Genomic DNA, 20453 nt, shown 5'->3' on the forward strand with positions numbered 1-20453 from the left:
AGAAAAATCCACAGAACATCGTTGTGTAACTGCAGCTGCAGGAAGTGTCTGCTTTCTGGCCTCAGCGCCAGGGAGGTGGAGTTACTGAGCACATCCACCGCATGCTTCCTGGGCTGTTTCTTTTGTGGGTTGCAATTTCTTTGGAAGATAGAACATGCGATCTAGAGAAAAGAATAAGAACAAGGATAAAATAATTGTCCCCATAATGGAGCAGCTAACAGTTTCATTCAGAAGTACCTGAAACAGTGAACAGTAGTTCCTCAGCATTTGAAGTAACGTTACAAGTCAATACACTGTTCATTACGTTAGATTCAAAATAAAGGTCTATCTTGTATCTGAAGTTCCTTGGCCAGGGACAGGATAAAAACCCCTGGCAAAAATAGGAATTATCCAGCTGTAGTTACAATTAAATTTAATTCATGAAAGCTACATATCATACTTCATAATAACTTAATTTTTATTATCTGGCTACTGTGTTATTAACACAAAATATAAGAATTATTAGTGTTTCAGAAGATACCAGTTGGTTTCTTACTAATGAAAACATATACGCATACAAATGCTTTTATACAAATGTTTTTTAATTAATTTATTTATTTAGAGACAGAGTCTCACGCTGTCACCCAGGCTGGAGCGCAGTGACATGCTCTCTGCTCACTACAACCTCTGCCTCCTATGTTTAAGCAATTCTCGTGCCTCGGCCTCCTGAATAGCTGGAATTACAGGCCCATGCCACCACACCCAGCTAATTTTTGTATTTTAGTAGAGAAGGGGTTTCGCCATGTTGGCCAGGCTGGTCTCAAACTTCTGACCTCAGGTGATCTGCCTGCCTCAGTCTCCCAAAGTGTTGGGATTATAGATATGAGCCACTGTGCCCGGCCAAATATTTTTCATTTTAAAACATACTTTTTATTTATTTTTATTTTTGAGATGGTTTCTCACTCTGTCACCCAGACCGGAGTGCAGTGGCGCAATCTCAGCTCACTGCAACCTCTTCCTTCCGGCACAAGTGATCCTTCCACCTCAGCCTCCTGTGTATCTGGGACCATGGCATCGCACCACCACACATGGCTCATTTTTTGTGTTTGTGGTAGAGACGGGTCTCACTATGTTGCCCTGGCTGGTCTTGAACTACTGGTCTCAAGCAGTCCACTTGCCTAGGCCTCCCAAAATGTTGGGATTATAGGCATGAGCCACTGCACCTGGTCTAAAATGTACTTTTTTAGAAAAAGAAACTTCTTTTTAAAAAACTAAGCATACTGCTTAATTCCTCTGGATTCTTGCTCTTGTCTTGAGGACTTTGCATCCTCTGAACTCAACTTGTGGTCAGATTCTCCAGGTGTTTCTTATCCTCGAAAGTTTAACTCAACCTCTTTCTCCCAGTAAGGCTCAGGTCCCAGCAGCCTCTTTCTCAGGTCCCGCTGCCCTTCTGTTCTGGCGTGTGCCTAACCTGACAGTTGCTGCCTTGCTCCTGAAATTTGTCATTCCATTTCGATGGTGCCTGTGTGTTACCTTTGCATGACTGAAGTACATATTCATTATCTGGGTGAGACAGTACAGATTGGTGTATAGTATTTTACAGCCACTTCATTATATGCTATTTCCGTGTACTGCCAAAAAGGAGAATAAAACTTCCTAGGATATAAGTACCTACTGCTGTTTTGGTGCATGTCCAGTTAGGCTTTTCTCTTTTTATTTGTTTGTGTACCTGTAGCTCCATATAGGCATATATAATCATGTTACATATGTTTAAAAAGGGTCATTTTGCAATGCAGTTTTATCACTAGTTTTTTCTCTGTCAAGGGATGTATAAAAATGGATCACAAATCTAAATTTAAAACTATAAAACTTAGGAGAAAATCTTTGTGATCTTGGATTAAACAAAGATTTGTTAGATAAAATACAGAAAGTATGAACAACATAAGAAAAAAGTCTATAGTTTAAACTTTTTTATATTCAGTTTTGCTTTTCAAAATATACCTTTAAGGAAATGATCTAGGTATGGTGGCTCACACCTGTAATCCCAGCACTTTGAGAGGCTGAGGTGGGAGGTTGGCTTGAGGCTAGGAGTTCAGGACCAGCCTGGGCAACATAGCAAGACTGTCTCTACACACATACACACACACACACACACACACACACACACACACACACACACACGCACCCAGGCATGGTGGCATGCACCTGTAGTCCTAGCTGCTTGGTAGGCTCAAGTGGGAGGATTGCTTTAGCCCAGCAGTTCAAGGTTACAGTGAGCTGTGATCATGGAGCTGTATTCAACTCCACCCTGGGCAATAGAGCAAGACCTTGTCTCAGAGAGAGAGAGAGAGAGAGAGAATGAAAATACAAGCCACAGACCAAGACAAAATATTTGTAAATCATATATCCAATAAAGGATTTTTAATCCAGAATATATGCAGACATTTTATAACACAATAAACAGAACAAAACCAAATTAAAAATTGAGCACAAGATTTAAATAGACACTCAACAAAGAAGGGCAAATAAACACATCAGAAGATTTTCAATATCATTAGTCACTAGGAAAATACAAATTTAAATCACAATGAAATACCACTACTCACTTAGAACAGCTATAATAAAAAAGATTGACATTGCCAAGTGTTGATGAGGGTGTGGAGAAACTAGAACCCTCATAAATTGAGAATATAAAGTTGTACAGTCAGTTTGGAAAACAGTTTGCAGTTTCTTAAAAGTTTAAACATAGCCTTATCATTTGAAGCAGCAGTTTCACTCCTGTGTATCTCTTTCTAAATAAATGAAAACATGTCCGCACAAAGACTTTTCTACGAATGTACAGCGGTATTACTCATAATAGCCAAAAATGAAATGATCTAAATGTCCACCAACTGGAATGGATAAACAAGATGTGGTATATCATCATCATATCCAGCCGGTTAAATACTCCTCAGCAATAAGGAAGAAATTTCTGACACATGCCACAACCTGAGTGAACCTCACTGACTGCATGCTAAGTGAAAGAAGCCAGACACAAAATACGACATATTGCATGATGCCATTTCTATGAAATTTCCAGAAAAAGCAAAATTAGGCAAAAAGCACTTCAGTGGTTGCCTTGGGGTATGGGCCAGTGAGAGGATTGACTGCAAAGAGTCACAAGGAAACATTTCAGAGTGAAGAAAGTGTTAAACCAAACTAAAGCCTGAAGATGTCTCTGTGCTTTGAGTCCTTATGTAAGCAACTGTAATCTAACTTAGTATGTAAACTAACAGAAAGTCTAACTGAAGAGTATACTTTTGTAACAAATAGCTAACTCTCAGCCAATCACAGCAGCTGGGCTTCAGTTAGTCACAAGTGGCCAGTTCATCAGACCTTGTTCAAATAAGGCAAAGGCTGAGCTTTAACCAGTTGAGCTGTTTCTGTACCTCACTTCTATTTTCTGTTCATAAGTGTTGCCTACCTGAAGTGGAACTCTCTGAACCCTCTGCTGGTTCTAAGTGTTGCCTCATTTTCGAATCATCCTTTTCTCAGTTAAACTCTATTATAAAGTTTGTTTGTAAAACTGGATTGTAAAACTGGATTGTGATGTTGTAAAACTGGATTGTGAAGCTGGTTGTGCAATTATAAATTTACTACAGTCCGTGTAAAATGGGTGAATATTTTTAAAATAGTGCACCAGAATTTATTCGACAGGTCGCAGTTTACAAAACCCTTTGCCATTTTCTGTTTCATCTAGTCCTAAGAGGTAGATTACATTCCTGTTTTCCAGAAGAGGAAACTGAGGGCTAGTGCCGGTAACTTACAGGTATCAGAGCCAGTAGGTCCCATTCTCATGTTATGACCATAGAGCCCTATCTGCTAAAATGAGTAAATTTTATGGTATGTAAATTATACCTTAAAATACCTCATGACGTTGTAAAGACCATATTGTGAACATCCTTTATGTCAGGAACTATATTTGCCATCATTTCTTAAAATTCATATTGGAACGTTTTAGACATACATAGAAGTAGAAAGAATGGGTGATGCCACCCGTGAGCTCTTCAGCAGTCACCATCTGTGGCCTGTCACATGTCATGTCTCTATTCCCTCAATTACTTTGAGGCAAGTCCCAGTTACTAATATATTCTTTCTCCTGTAAATAGTTTAGTGTAATGTCATTATTTTTAAAATGATTGCTTACTCTTCCATGCTTCTATCATACTGGGTTAAACCAGTGGTTGATAGTGGGTCACTTGAGTTGACTCTTCTGTATGGCCTTGGGGATGCTGCCACAGACACCCTGTTAGCTGGATCTCTCGAGCAGCAGTTGTTAGTTGAGCTCGGTGGTCTAGAGGAACTCTGTGTTGTTTGAGGTTGTGCAGCACACTTTTTTTTTTTTAATTAAATGCTTTAAAATGTACTCTAAGAAAGAAAAAAGATTCAACAAAATTGACAGTATTGGCCCTCAAGGCAGTATTTTTAAATTGTCAGGAGATTTTTTATCAGACTCAGATCTTCTGGTGAGAGGAATTTAGGAGGGCTTCTGCACAGAGGGACAGAGGCAGTGGCACAGCATTGCAGCCCCCCAGATTGGGGTCCCCAGGGTGTTGGCTGCTCCCCCTCTCCCTGTGTGCCGAGCTCCCTGTGTGCAGGCCTCGCATCCAACTTGCAGCGTGGACCAAGCGGGGTCCTGGTGCCATGGGAGCCCTGGTTGCTGGAGGAGCCCAGCTGGGGCCACAACTAGGGCAGCGAGTGCGGGGTATGGCGCCCCAGGTGGGGTTAGGGGGAGTCAGATGGAGGAGCAGTCGGGCCCTTTGGTTGAGTTTTGAAGGAATACAAGTAGATGGTAGATGAACGGGGAAGTTCTGTGTAGAAGGCTGGAAGTGTGAAGTGGCTTGAAATTAAACCACTGGTTACTTTTGAGGACAGCTTCCTTGTTGACACATGTAGAAACGGAGTCTAGGGAAGTTTTGGTTTGTCTGAGGCCACCGAGGTAATTGTCCAGTGACCCCAGCCAAGAGTAGGGGTGTCCTGCTTTCCCCAGGCTCCGCACCCTCTGCTGTGATCCCCATGGGGACCTATTTGCAGCCAGCCATTTTGTGGCCTGTGTTTAGCTTCTTGCTGTTCAGGTGCCCTTTAACTTATGGGAGCATCTGTCAGAGCCCATTTAGAGGTCTCTCTTTTCCAGATTTGTGGAGCAATTGAGAGGAGGTTATTTTGCAGCATTTGTTTCTTCTAAATCTCCTTTCAAACCACTTTTGAAAGTGTTTTTTTTTTTTTTTAATTTTTGTTGTTGTGGTTTTATGATTGTTTTGGGGAAAAACCATGAAAGAAAAAGGAAATAAATTTTTATTTCAACATGAATCATAGATATCACCCTTAGTTTTTCATCAGTTGTTGTAGTGGTTATGTTTTTAAAGTGCAGCTTACTCTATTCAGCCTTATTGTCTGGTAGTTCTACGTACAGTTAAAATTAAAATTTGAATTGAGCAGAAATGAAGTGGATGTCAGAGGATGACACATACTCAAAAAGTCCATCCGTCTTTATCTTGTCCTACCCTCCACTCCCTTCCTCCTTTTACCCTTCTCCTCTCTGTCCTCTTTCTCCCTTCCCTTCTTTCCATCTTCCCCACTCCTGCCCTTGTAAGTTTGCCATGAGCCCCTAGATAACTTAGGTCTGTTTCCTTGACATTTTTGGGAATTGCTGAGGTTTACTGGAGACCACTTGAAGCCGTGCCAACTGCAAATAATAATCATAATAAAAGTCACATTAACATTATTTTTAGACCTTTTGACTTTACCTTCTTCTGACTTTCCAATTAGAACAGTAAGTTATAGTTAGATCAATGATTCATATATTTAACAATTGCCAAAATCATTTCCTCAAAAAGAGGAGAATCAGAGAGTTGGGTTTCTAGTATCTCAGAAAGAATCATCATCTCAAAGATTTGATGTAAAAAGCTTAGCTGTTAACATATAATAATTTGGGCCAGCAGAATGCTTAATATGAATGAGTAATTTAGACCTGTTTATAAGCAAACCTGGCATAAAGCTCATATTTTTAAATGGCTTGCTAACTTTAAATGGACTGACATAAGCAGTCATTACTATAAATTTGCCCCTGCTGTGAATTAACCTATAATAAAACATACAATAATTTAAAATATGAAACAATAAAATATTTTGCCATATGTGCTAGAAGGTATATATTAAAACAAGAATCTACCAGTTGAAGTGTATATATAGAGCTTTCCTGAGCACACTCAGTTGGTTTTTTTTTTTTGTAAATTTAAGATCTGTTCTTTAGAAATTAATAAGAACAATCTTTTTGTCACATATGTTTTCTCTTGGCTAGATCTGCATACAGAGAGCCACAGTTTGTTCTTGAGAAACAGAATGTGGCAATCTTTTTAGTATTCTGATCAAATAGTACTATGAAGAAAAAAATTATCAATGAAATAAAAAATATAAAGAGAAATATAGTAGATTAAAGTAAATTAGTGGGGACAGATGCCATGGCTCACATCTGTAATCCCATCAACTTTTAGAGGCCAAAGTAGAAGGATCACTTGAGCCCCAGAGTTCAAGACCAGCCTAGGCAACACAGTGGTGAGACCCCATCTCTCCAAAAAAACCCAAAAAAACAAAAACAAACAAACAAAAAAACCAGGCATGGTGGCGTGCACCTGTGGTCCCAGCTACTTGGGAGGCTGAGATTGCAGGATCACTTGAGCTTGGGAATTTGAGGCTACACTTAACTATGATCCTGTCACTGCACTGCAGCCTGGGCGACAGAGTGAGACATTGTCTTAAAAAGAAAAAAAAAGGCAAGTTAATGGTTTAATGGTTAAAATGTGTTATTTATTGTTTGTAGAGTACTCAGGAAGGACAGAATTATAAACAGGTGGCATGGACAGCTTCCATCCCTATAAGGACCAACAGGTGGGTTTCTGAGGACCAAGTATGTTGATTTAGTGCCTGGGCTGGTGGCTCCCTCTGAAGTCACACCCCAGTGCAGCTCCCCAGGGCTTCTCTGGAATCTTCGGGGAACTCCAGCCAACTTCTCTGAACCTTGTTTCCACCCCAGCTCTCCCTCCAGACTCACATGCCTGCTCAAACGTGCAGACGCTGCTTTCATTGAACCTCAGATGTCTCAGGCATGTAGGGTGTTTTAAATTTCAGACACCTAAAATAAGGTGTCTGAAATTTAAATGTTAACCTGTGCCAATAAAAATAGCAGAAGTGCCTGAGGAAGGACTGCGGTGGGTGGGTAAGAATTGTTGGCATTATTGAAGAAAAAGGAAAGAGCTATGTCCCCCCCATCCCCAAAATGGAGAACAAAGCAAATTACCCTATCCTGACCAGTGTACATCAGGTCTACTGATTGATTATATCCAGAAAGTTAGGGTTTGGCACTTCATTGCTTAATTTTGTAATTTACACATTGAATTTGCTTTGCATCAACTTTTGAGAAAGTGGTTCTCATGACTTATATTTGTATAGTACTCATACTTGTTCATTTATTTTCTAGCAATCAGGAGACCAAATAGGGTAGCCTGTACTTTCTTCATGTTTGCCTGATGAAAACACTGTACGGTTAGTTAAGACTCATGGCCGGATCTGATTTGTAATTTCTTGTTTCTGACCAAGAAGAGTTCAGTTGCTGTTGAACAACATGGACAAAGTACACTAGGGGAATTCAGAGCAGGTGTGAGGTTCTTCCTGCTCCTAGAGGTTTGTGTGCTCTTTACAAACAACCTTGCAAACACTGAGGTTGGGAGGAAAACAAGTCTGCTTTGCACTTAGAGCGCAGAAGGATTTCTTTGGATGGAATGAAGGAGAAGGAAAGTACAATTTTTTTCCTGCTTCTCCTCCCTCCTCTTTTCTGTTCACTCTTCTTCCCCTCTTCTCTCTCAAAAATTATTTATTTCTAAATTATCAGGTTAATATATGTAAACTAATATGTTGGTATATATAAATGACAATATACTATATTAATATATAAATATATAAAGTTATTTATAACATATGCATTATGTATATATGTTAACCTGATAATTAACTCTAGCTGCTAGCAGAGGTGAGCAGGCTACTTTCACATGCCTGACTCACCAGTTAGATACTAAGCTGATGCACAAGTTAGCTGTGCTTGTTTCTAACCCATTTATGCCAAGTACACCTTTACTATCAACATGTAATTTAATTAAATATTTTCTGAGTGTTTTCAGATATGAGTCGGAAAAGTATTTCTGTAAAGGCTAAATTGAATGATTTGGGATGACTTGTTAAAGATGATATGTTTAAAATAAGCTGTCATATTAAGCACGGGAGAGAACTGTAAAGTCAGGGAAAATTTTGTAATCATCTATGAGCATTCTGACCTTAGTTTCTTTCAGAGTGTGTCTGTATTCTAACTCCACTTTAATAAGGATGAATGCCAGAATTGGAGTATTAGGGTTTATTCAAGTAAGACAATGAAGAGCTTCTGTCCAGGGATTCATCCTTCATTCACAAAAACACCATGGTACTGGCCCAGGGCAGGAGACTGACAGCGAGGGACGGGGCTGTTCAAGTGGCACTCAGGAATGTGCCTGTATTGAGCGGGAGGATGAAAGAAAACCATATTTAATGTGTGCTTTCTAACGACTCTCTGCTTTAACTGACTTAGTTAAAAATTATCTTACCTGACTACAATTAATCCCCTTGAGAAAGAGAGCTTCATGCAGTCAGGCAAGCCGCAGTCAGGGCTGTCACTGCTTGAGTTTACTGTCATGTGCTCCTGCTGGAAATTGATCAGATTCCTTATTCTTTAAATTACACACAGGTGGAAACCTAGAGAAGGGCTGGGTGGACTGGCCATCTTGAAGGCTGAAATTGGTGGCATCAGTTGCTCTCTGCTACCCTGACAGATCCATAAGCCATGGTGTTCATGGTTAGAGACAGAGCCCTTCAGGCGCCATGGAAGGGGATGCCATGGGTCACCTAGGGAGGGCCACTGGATAATTCTCTCTTCACAGGCAGAGAACCGAGGCTGTTTGTCCAAGACTCACAGATGTTTGACCACACACTGAAAAACTCAGACTCCAGTATTGAGAACTCAGTAGGTGTTTCCTTACCTCCTGTTTTCTGAAAGGATGCAGGGTCATCTCAGTTTAGAAATACAGGTTAGTCTGACCAACACACAGTTTTTTGCAAAGGTTAGGGGAAAAAAAATCTGTTATTTAAAATCTACCAGATGTTATTAGCATCTACTGTAGCTCACCAGAAAGTTTGAAAGAACATAGCAGAATGAGTGCAGACCTATTATAATACAAAACAGAAACCAATTTCATTGTCACTTCAGTTCACCTAATTGTTTTTTAATGGATGAATGAAACCGAGTGTTATATTTCACTTTGATGATACAGGACCTCATTGATTTGTCTGTGACATCTGTCAATGTACGTGTGTAGACAAGTGTGTGTTCTATTTATTTCTGACAAAGGTGAAAGAAATACCTTAGGTAATGAAACACATCCTACCTTAAATCATTTGAACTCATTGATTTCAAATCGGTAGTTATGATGTTATTTTTTTCCTTTTACAGTTTAAAAAATTGTGTTAAATGAAGTGCCTTTAAAAACTTGACTTGGAGGAAGAAAGTAAAATGATGAGAAATTTATTTTGTATGAAAAGTAAATCTTTTCTGTATTTGGTGTTTACCATGTGTAATTTAAAAAGGAGGCTAGACTGCGTAGTTCAATAATAAGAATGGAGAGATGAATTTAGACCAAAAAAAGCAGCCTAGATTTTCTCTACTTCTGCACTGATAAAGATGATTTGGAGCTTATCTTCTTCACAACTGTTTTAGGTGAAAGAAAAAGAAAACCATAACCTAACTAAAAGCATGCATCGTTTTTTATATGATGCTAATTAAGAGATGGTTGAATTGTGGCAGTTGCTTCTACTACATTTCTTTCACAAACGTTCTTTTGTAGTGACTTTGTTATTCGTGTCTGCCAATGCACACTGTTAGTGTTTATTGGTGTATAATGACAAACCTTGATTGTGATCTGGAAACCTATCACAGTTTATTATGATTTTACATCTTATTAGTGAATATGCTAGTGATAAAAACTTGATTTTTTTCCTTCAGCTTTCTTTATTCAGACCAACCTTCTTTTATATATGGCCTTGAGAACTTTTGCAAACTTTGGTTTTTCATCCATAAAATGGCTTTAGATTAAATGATTCCTTAAGTCCCTTTAGCTCCAAGATTTAATGATTCCACAAAGTTTGAGATCTTTTAGCACCAAGATCTAATGATTCCACAAAGTGTGAGATCTTTTAGCTCCAAGATCCAGTGATTCCATGAAGTGTGAGATCTTACTGCTGTGTACAAGTCTATTTGCAGCTTCTCCAATGGCCTGGGTTAAGTTCTACTACTCCAAAGTGCCTAGAAATCAAGAAACCATAAAACTAGTTTTTGTTCTTCTAAATAGACAACTGAATTTTGGCAATAGAAGCTAGCTTTGAGAGTCGGTCACTTATTTATGTTGATTTGATTATTTTAAAAGTTTTCTTTAGTGATTAAGAATTCGTGTTCTGGAATCAAATTTGAATTCCATCCCCTCCACTTAATCAAGCCGTTTGATCTTAGCCATGCTACTTGCCTTGTCTGTGCGTCAGTTTCCTTGTCTGTAAATTAGGAGTAATCATGGTATCTACTTCTTAGCATTCTTGTGAGGATTCAGTGAGATAATCCATGCAAAGCTTGGCTCACAGCAAGAGCTTAACAAGGGTTGACTCCTCAGATTGTGATGGGGACTCATTCTTTTCATGGTAGTAGCAAGCCTGCACAGACATCTTTCCTTCCATAAGTTCAAGAGTTCTTTGAGTCTGCCCATAGCACTAGCTTTATGATCTGGAAATGCTGCAGATTCTGTTTTCTCTTAGGTAGTTTATGAATGGGTTTGGCTGTATTAGAGTTGAATTTGTCTCAGAGCCAGCCATAGAATTCACACTTTCCAACCATTGTTATTAGTTTTGCCTGCCCATTTATTTATACACCTATTTGAAAAAAGACATGGTGTTTCAAACACCAAGGTGGTTTTTCTCTTCTTGTTTGTATTTGCTTCACCTTCTTGGATTGTTGGAGTTGGTGTTGCATATCCAACCATTCCGAAAGAGCTGAATGGTCATTGAGTTGATTGTGTCTTAGAAATAACTTGTGGTCTGTTCTCATAATAACTGACATCAAGGTGTCGTATTTCAGTGCATACCATAAACATCTGTACAGTGGATTGGAGTCATACCTCTTGGTTTTTAAAGACTCTGTGCATCGTATTATTGCCAATGTCATTCCATTTGGCATGTGCCAGATGGGAGCAGTGTTATAAAAGCATGTTTATCGTTGAACATGATTCAGTGATTCCAGGGAAACTGCCTCCAAGGGTCCTGAACCTGGCCGGTACAGTTGTTTTTCCTGTTTTCCATGACTGGCCTATTTGCCTTGCTGCATCAAATCCTTGTAATAGCTTCATATGGTAGATAGCCAGACCAAGGTCTCATCGTTAGGAAGGGGAGCTAACATTGGAATCCAGCAGCCTGGCCAGAGCCAGGCTCTTAACTGCTCTGCCACCTCTTAGAAATCTCCTACAGGGCGAGGAGGCGTGCTGGGAACAGCCCAGCTTAAGACGGCAGGGCCAAGTGGCCTGGTGTGTGGGCAGAGGCCCAGATCATGCATTCCTCCTCCAGCACGATGCCCCATGCGTCACTGAGTTCTCTGATTACCGGTCTTTTACATACTTCATTCCTCCCATTGTTTACTAAAGGATGTTTGTTACTAAGCATACCTGGAGCCAGGAATTAACAAAGCAACAGAACCTACAGTGTCCTGAGAGCCACTGTACAGCATGTAGTCCTTATACCCAGGCCATTCAGGTCGACTCTCTGAGGTGTCCTAACTCTGTGCTGTGAAACCATTACCAGGAGAGTTCACAGAAAGGAAATGCTATCCCTACACCTGCAGCTTCTTTCTGGGCCCCTTTCTTGCCCTCATTCCTGGCACTAGGCCACAGGAGAGTGAGAGTTGTTGCATTGAAATGACCATAAAGCTTTTCTTCTCCCTCCTGCTGTCCCCCACGAGCCCAGGTATGAAGTATACAGAAGGTTGGGAATTAGGATTCTGGGGCTTTCCCATGCCAGCCACCACAGCTGCAGCCTGCTCAGTCACAGGCACACTCAGTTATTAAAATTAGATTTCTGATTTATAGGAAGATTGTCTTGATCAATGATGACAAGGGCATACCTGACTAAATTAATGAGAAAATGGTTAGGGTAAGTCCTGAGCAGCTATGTGAATGTGATTATCATTCTAGAAGTGTGTGTGGCACTTGCTGCAGCCCTATGTGGCTGTCCTGGCAGTCGGTCCCCGGTGTCAGGGCCTCTGGTGTGTGATTGTCATAGCACGTGTGGGGCTGTGTGTGTGGGCATTCCCAGCCTGACACATGGCTTGCATGAAGATTGCATAAGGTTACAGGAAAGTGTCTCTGTCTTTTACACCGTATTGCCAGTACTAATCAGTCCAAAGTTTGAGAAAATAGTGAAAGAATAACATATATGGTTGAAATCAAGCATTTAAAAACATTCAGTAACTTTTTGAAGGAAGACTCTGCTTTTCTGATTAAATAAATAAAAGTGTTATTAATGATTTTTAGTATAACTATAGTTCATGTGTGTGTTGGGGGGAGAGTCTCATTTACCTTCCCAAAACAGGTTGGATTTTAAAATGCAACTTTTGCAAAGTAAGTAAGATTCAGCACAAGGGCATGTTTTCATCTTTGCACTTTGTCATCTGTGTCAATAAGCAGTTAAGTGGCACAGACCTGCCTGGACCCCCTTTGGCAGGTTGTCAGGATGAGTTAGTGAAGTCGTCGGTTTAAAGAGCTTAGGGTGGTGCCTGGACAGAGTGAGTGTCTAATGATTGCTAAAGTAATTTTCTTAATTTTACTATGAAATCATAATAACCCACATAGAAGGCTGATATTAAGAGCACAGAAGAAATAGTCGCAATGTTTATGTCATTTAATTTGAAAAAATTCTTAACTTTTCCAACAATTAGCATCCAAGGACCTGAGCTGAGTCTCTAAGAGTCAGCTCTACTGTAAAATTGATGTTGGAATACAAACAAAACAAAAAAACCTCAAAACCCAACAACATAATAAGAGTAGTTTGTAACTGAAAAGAAAGTCTCAGGCAGGTCTTAAAGAGCAGGTGGGCCCTGGGTGAGGCTGCGCAGTGGGGCTGGAGCAGGGGCCCCTCCCTACAGAGCTGTGGCTCCTGTTGTTCCTGTGCTCCTCACAAGAAGCCCAGTGGGGCAGGTGAGGGTCGCACAGCCTGTGCAGCCAGGGCTACACCCGGCTGTTGTGGGGGTTCCGCGGCCACTGCCCTCCTGCATTAGATGGGGCACCAGTTCCTGGTTGAAACATGGCGGATGACAATTTCCAAAGGCTGTGAACTTTCCGATAGCAGTAAACTCCTCTGAAGAGGACTGGGATGTGGAAGTGGGATCCATGTGCCGCTGGCAGTGCCAGCAGCAACCCTTCTCCAGCTCTTACTGAGCTAGGGAAGCTGTTGTTGTGCACCTTCTTGTTTAGTTTACAAGATTTAGGACAAGTGCCTCGGTTTCTGATGCTGTCAGAGACTTGGTCAAGGTGAAATCTGGTAGCTCAGTTTATAGAACTATGACGAGGCCAGTGTGGTGGTGTGTGACATTGGTGAATGTTTGTGAGATGGAAAAGTACTACTAGACTTTAGCAGAGCCAGTGGCATAAGCAACTAAGTTTAAGGCCAAGTGCTTTGTCTGTGTATGTGAAGTGGAGAGGGATGAGGGTGATTTGCTTTCTTTTTCTGTAATTTTTTTTTTTGTTTACTCTGCAAAAGCCTGACCGGATAATTGTTTTTCTTACCCCCTGCCCACAGTGGAGTAGGAAAACTCCATTTAGATCCTTGCCCTGTACTTCTGCCTCTGCAAACCTTGCTTTCCTTGTTGAAAATACTCAGCCGGAGAGTCTTTGTGTCCTATTTCAGTGCTGAAAAAAGATCTGCTGCTTTCTAAAGTGTGCCTGTCTTACCAACCCATGTGGGAATGTTGCCCGTGTGTTTGGATGGCTCTATCAAAGCCTCAGGCTGTTTCTGGCTGGAGTCGTAGGGGACCCTCCAGGTTTGTGGATTCCCAGTTTTAGTACAGTGTCTTTACCACCAATCCCGTATTAATAGGACAGTACTGCGAGTGGCAACATGGGCCGGGTCTTCTGCTCTGATGAGGGATCACCTGCATTAGTGTCACCTGGAATACCTGTGAAAACGCAGAATCCTCAGCACCACCTGAGGCATCAGAATCTTTGGGATAGGGTTCAGGGTTCACTCTTACTCCGGGATCTTTAGGTGAGGACTAACATTAAAGAACCATTTCTGGAGGAAGTAAAATAGATCAGTATTTTTCAAGCAGCAGGTGAAGTCCAGCAGTTTTTTTTTTTTTTTAAACTAAAAGATGCCCTAAAATAGTACAGAAATATCAGAGTTCATTGCACATTATCAAGAGTGATTTTGTGAGTCTCTAAAGTCCGTATGTATAACACAGGTGCTCATGTACAGGCATACTTTTTTTTTTTTTTACACTTTGTTCTATTGTACAGATACTGTGGGGTTTTTTTTGTCTTCTTCTTCTTCTTTTTTTTTTTTTTTTTTAAAACAAATTGAAGGTTTCTGGCAACCCTGTGTTGAGCAAGTGTATCCATGACATTTTTCCAACAGCATGTCCTTGCTTTGTATCTCTGTATCAAATTTTGGTAATTCTCACAGTATTTCAAACATTTTCATTGTTATATGTTATGGTGATCTCTGGTCAGTGATCTTTGATGTTTTTAGTGTAATTGTTTTGGAGCACTATGGACCACACCCGTATATTGTGGCAAACGTAATCAGTAAGTGTGTGTGTTCTGACTGCTCCATTGACCAGCTGTTACCCCGCCTCTCTCCCTCTCCTCAGGCCTCCTATTTTTGAGACACAACAATATTGAAATTAGGCCAATTAATAAATCCAACCATGGCCTCTAAGTGTTCAAGTGAAAGTAACATTTGCACATCTCTCATGTTAAATCAAAAGCTAGAAATGATTAAACCTAGTGAAGAAGGCATGTTGAAAGCTGAGACAGGCCAAAAGCTAGGCCTCTTGTGCCAAACAGCCAAGTTGTGAATGTGAAGGAAATTAAAAGTGCTACTCCAGTGAACACACAAATGATAAGAAATCAAAACAGCCTATTGCTGACATGGAGAAAGTTTTAGTGGTCTGGAAAGATCCAGCCAGCCACAGCATTCCCTTTAGGCAAAGCCTAATCCAGAGCAAGGCCTCAGCAAATTCTGATAGAGGTGAGGAAGCAGCAGAAGAAAAGTTGGAAGCTAGCAGAGGTTAATTCCTGAGATTGAAGGAAGGAAGCCATCTCCATAACAAAAGTGCAGGATGAAGCAGCAACTGCTGATGTGGAAGCTGCAGCAAGTTCTCCAGAAGGCCTTCCTAAGATCAGATTTTCAGTGTAGTAGACAAAAAAGCCTTCTATTGGAAGGAGATGCCATCTAGGACTTTCACAGCTAGAGAGGAGAAATCAACGTCTGGTTTTAAAATTTCAGAGGACAGGCAACTTTCTTGTTAGGGGCTAATGCAGCTAGGGACTTTAAGTTGAAGCCAGTGCTCATTGACCATTCTGAAATTGCTAGAGACCTTAAGAATTATGCTGAATCTACTCTGCCTATGCTCTGTACATGGAACAACAAAGCCTGGATAATAGCCCGTCTGTTGACAGCATGGTTTACTATTTTAAGCCCTCTCTTGAGACCTATTGCTCGGGAAAAAAGATTTTTTTTTCCCAAAATACTGATGCTCATTGACAGTACACCTAGTCACCCAAGAGCTCTTGTGTAGATGTATAAGAAGATTAATGTTGGTTTCGTGCCTTCTAACACAATATCCGTTCTGTGGCGCATGGATCAAAAAGTAATTTTGACTTCCAAGTCTTATCATTTACAAAATACATTTTGTAAGGCTGTAGCTGCCATAGATAGTGATTCCTCTGATAGATCTGGACACAGTACACTGGAAACCTTCTGGAAAGGTCACCATTCTAGATGTCATGAGGAACATTTGTGATTCATGGGAGGAGGTCAAAATAGCATAAACAAAGAGTTCTGAAGAAGTTGATTGCAGTCTCCTGGATGACTTCGAAGGGTTCAGCACTTCCGTGGAAGAAGTAACTACAAATATGGTGGAAATGGCAAGAGAACTAGAGCTAGAAGTGGAGTCTAAAGATGGGACTGAATTACTGCAGGCTTGTGATTAAACTCCTCAGGGACGAAGAGTTGCTTCTCATGAATGAGCAAAGAAAGTGGTTTCTTGAGATGGACTCTACACTTGGTGAAGATGCTGTGAACTTTGTTGAAATGACAACAAAGGATTTCCAATATGCCACAAACTTAGTTGATAAAGCAGCGGCAGGGTTTGAGAAGTTTGACTCTAATTTCGAAAGAAGTTCTGCTGTGGATAAAATGCTATCAAACAGCATCACATGCTACAGAGAAGTCTTTCATCACAGGAAGAGTCGATAGATGCAGCTGCATCACTGTCTTATTTTAAGAAATTGCCGCAGCCACCCCAGCCTTCAAGCAGCCACCATCCTGAGCAGTCAGCAGCCATCCACATCGCGGCAAGACCCTCCACCAGCAAAAAGATTACGACTCTCTGAAGGCTCAGATGATGTTAGCACTTTTTCTTTTTCTTTTTTTTTTTTTTTAGCAATAAAGTATTTTTAAATTAAGGTATGTTCATTTTTAAAGACAAATACTACCACACATTTAATAAACTACAGTATAGGATAAACGTACTGTGTAATGTATAGTGTAAACATAATTTTTATATGCACTAGGAAACCAAGAAAGTTGTGTGACTCATTTTATTGCGGTTGTCTGGAACCAAACCCACAAGCAATATCTCTGATATATCTCAGTATTGAGTTGTATTGTAAAAGGTATTTCTTAATGTGGGTTAAGGTCACAAAAGTTTGAAACCCAGTAGGTTAGATGATGTCTTAGTTCCTTTTCATCGCAACTTCATTTTGTATTGTTTTGAATCCTTAGCTCAGACCCCCAGCCAGTAAATCATCTGCTCTGAGACAAACACCAAGAATAAAAGACGCTGGGAAGCTTTTAACTTGCCCTAAGCATTGTCTTGGAAACAGTAAAATGCAGCCCCTTCCAGACCTCTTTTCTCAGTATCTTTGGGGAGGGGCTTTGGAACCTGCATTTTGAGTAACTGTTCCATAGGATTCTGATGCAGGTGTTTATGGGACCACCTTTTAAGAAATACATGTGAAGTTTTAAACCTTGTAACAATTCTCTGAGGGGCACTTCCTCTCCCTCCCACTTTTCCCCATTTCCAGATAAGAATCCTGAAGCCCCAGTTGATTAGATTGGGTGACTTCCATAACATCGCAGAGATGTTAAGGCGAGGGCTTGGTAGGGCAGCACGAGGCTGCCGTTCCTCTTGCCCTTCCTACTTGGAGAGAATCAGATGGCATGCAGTGTGGACGATGTAAGTTCCTGATTGAGGGCGTCTCCCGGATCGAAAATAAATAGGATTGTTGAAAATGATAGTGTTGGAATCTTGGGCATGAAGCTTTTTGTCTCTGGGATAGCCTTTGAGACCTCCTCCTTCCATAAGTGCGGCTGACAAAGAGGCAAGTAAGAGGACAGGTAGCCGTGTCTGCTGCTTGTGAGTTGTAGTCCCAGCTCTGCCGCAGCTTTGGAATCTTGGGCAGTGGCAGAGGGTTATGTGACAGCGTCTATCCCCAAGAGTTCTTCCGGATTTTAAATTCTGTGATTCTATCTTTTGGAAAAATAGTATTTCCTGTCTCTTACCTTGACAGAGATACTGAATGGGTTAACAAAATGTATGCACATCTTTTGAGTTCCTCCAGAAAAATGATGTAAACAGAATCATTCGTTGGCACCCTGCAGTTCAGTTCAGATTTTGTGTGGGACACAGCAAATCTCAGCGTGCACTTTGAGAGTTCCTCCAGGAGCAGGCCCTCCTTCCCCATAGGAAGTGTACATTGCATCATAGCCATGTCCTCTGTGTCCTATTCATCAAGGGAAGCATTGGGAACAGGGAGGTGGAGCAACTAGCCTAGGTGACCCTGCTTGGCTTCAAGTTAATCTTATTATGTAAAGAAACGGAGAAGGATTTACTTTCAAAACCCCTTCTGATGGTGTGTAGGTGGGAAGCCATATCCAGTGAGATATGCGAGAGCAAGAGGAAATGGCCAAGTTTCCGGGAAGCAGGGCTGCTGTGTGCAGCTGTGCGTTCTGTGGCGCTAAACAGGCACTTTGTTTTTAATTTGAAGGTCATCATCTCCCTTTGGCACATGTGCTTCCTCTATTTGTAAATGTGTAATATTTTATGCTCAAATTCCTATCGAATTTTAGTCTTAATCTAAGTCAGATTATAGAGGTACATATTGTCTTACTGTTACATTTTACTAGTATTCAGTGTTTGATATCCCCAAAGTCTTGACTTGGATTCACAAGTGATTACATTTGTTATGCTTGTCTTGATATCCAGGAGGTACATAGTTAGAGACAGAACCCACATTTGGCCTGAAAATAGTATTAATAGAAGTAAATGTTTTTCAAGCAGAGATTGCAGCCATAGTTTTTGACATATGCTACCAAATCTTGTTTTATTTTGAGAATTTTAGGTTTAATTTTATTTAATGTTAAGGTGTTTATCCATTTTTCATTTCTTGGTTCTTTTAATGGAAGAACACATTATTATTATATTATTATTATTTTGTTTGTTTTCAGAAAGTATGTGAAGCCAGAACCTTACCTCATCTGCAGGTTAATCTTATACATACTGTTTAAGTAGAAATTCCTGCATTTGTCTTTTAAAAATAATTTTTAATAATTTTAATTAAATTCTAAAATAGTTTACAATATAAGTTATAAGCTGTTTTCAAATTTAGTTTACTCTTGGAATAAGGAAGAACTCTTAGCTGAGAAGATATAGTTAAGTCTGAGGTTCTGGGTGAGCACAGAATTAAGTGAAGAAATAATATACTAAAAGATTCACTGAAGGTGACATAGTCTGTAATATTAGCACCATCTTAGACACTTTGTATATATTTTAAAGCATGGAGACTAGCTTGGGAAGGCTGGATGGTTGTTTGCTTTCATGAATGAGTTATAAGGGATAGTCCTAAGTTGCTTGCAGGCATCCAAAACAAGTATTAGTAAATACAGCTTTACAGAAAAGGCAAAGTGGAAGGACTCAGTGGCTAAAATATAGTTCATTTGCCAGAAATGATTGTCTTTAGTTGTTTTTGGAGGACTTAACCCTAATGGATCTAGACATGGAAGTTGAATTATAGACATGAGAGAATAATGAAGAACTGAGAAACGGGACATACCACCAATTTTTAAGTGAAAGAGAAAAAAGTAGGATACCAGAATGCATAGGTTAAGATATGTGACATTATGTTAAATACGCAATAGGTGTTTTTAGTATCACGTGTAAAAATTAAAGGCTGTTTGGTCTTTGAATGCTTCACTCTCTGAGCCTTCGTTCCTTGTTCCTGAGAATGAAAGGGGTTGCACTACCTCATGTCTGATGTAGAACTCCTGAGCAGTTTCTGTTATTTTAGGAAGCCTGATGGAGATGATGTGCTCCTGTGACAGGACCCTACAGCCCTAAAGCATAGCCTTCCCTCAAGTTTATCTGAATCGTAGAGAATCAGTGTAGAGTTATTGGCTGTAACACGCTGATCAGAAACATTAATTGGCTGTTTTATGGATTGGGGTGAGGTGAGTGGTGCAGACAGGAGGGAGGAGATTTGGTATACTTCTGAGAAAAAAAAGTAAAGAGCAGATGGAATTAAATCTGTGGAACCCGAAACTAATCTAGGTGCTTGTTGTATTATTTTTGCCTAACAAGTTACCACAAACATAGCAGCTTAAAACACTCATTTCTTACCCCACAGTTTCTGTAGGTCAGGTTTCTGGGTAGTTGTATTCTCTGTTCAGGGTCTCACAAGGCCATTGGGACTGCATTTCCATCTGAAGCTTGGGGTCCTGTTCAGGTCCATTCAGGGTGTTGGCAGAATCCATTTCACTGTGATTGTAGGACTGAGGTCCCAGGGTTCTTGCTGGCTGTTGGCAGGGGTCACTCTTTCCTGGAGGCCACTCTCAGGTCCTTGCCATATGGCCTGCTGCACCCTATGGCAGTTTGCTCTTCTGAGGCCAGCAGGTCATCTCTCTGACACTGCACCCGCTTTTAAAGGCCTCCCCTGATGAGTCAGGCCCACCAGGGAAGTCTCCCTTTTGATGAACACAGAGTCAGCTCATTAGTAACCTAAATCACACTAATCACAGGCATGCTATCCCATCATATTCACTGCTCC

General features: G+C 40.5%; 1 protein-coding gene across 8 annotated transcripts in view; it reads left to right on the forward strand.

Moving 5' to 3' along the window:
* Positions 1-20453, forward strand: part of TRIO (trio Rho guanine nucleotide exchange factor) — a 371165-nt gene that overhangs the window by 61688 nt on the left and 289024 nt on the right. Inside the window, exon 1 of one of the 8 annotated variants that reach the window (XM_054489155.2) lies at positions 7789-7806. The exons of the other annotated variants lie outside the window; for them this stretch is intronic. The gene's annotated coding sequence lies outside the window, so the exon portion shown is untranslated. Of the gene's footprint in view, positions 1-7788; positions 7807-20453 lie in introns of those variants that run through there. 8 annotated transcript variants of the gene reach the window in all.

This window comes from Pongo pygmaeus, chromosome 4 (genome assembly GCF_028885625.2).
Source record: "Pongo pygmaeus isolate AG05252 chromosome 4, NHGRI_mPonPyg2-v2.0_pri, whole genome shotgun sequence".
In the NCBI taxonomy this organism is placed as follows: Eukaryota; Metazoa; Chordata; class Mammalia; order Primates; family Hominidae; genus Pongo; species Pongo pygmaeus.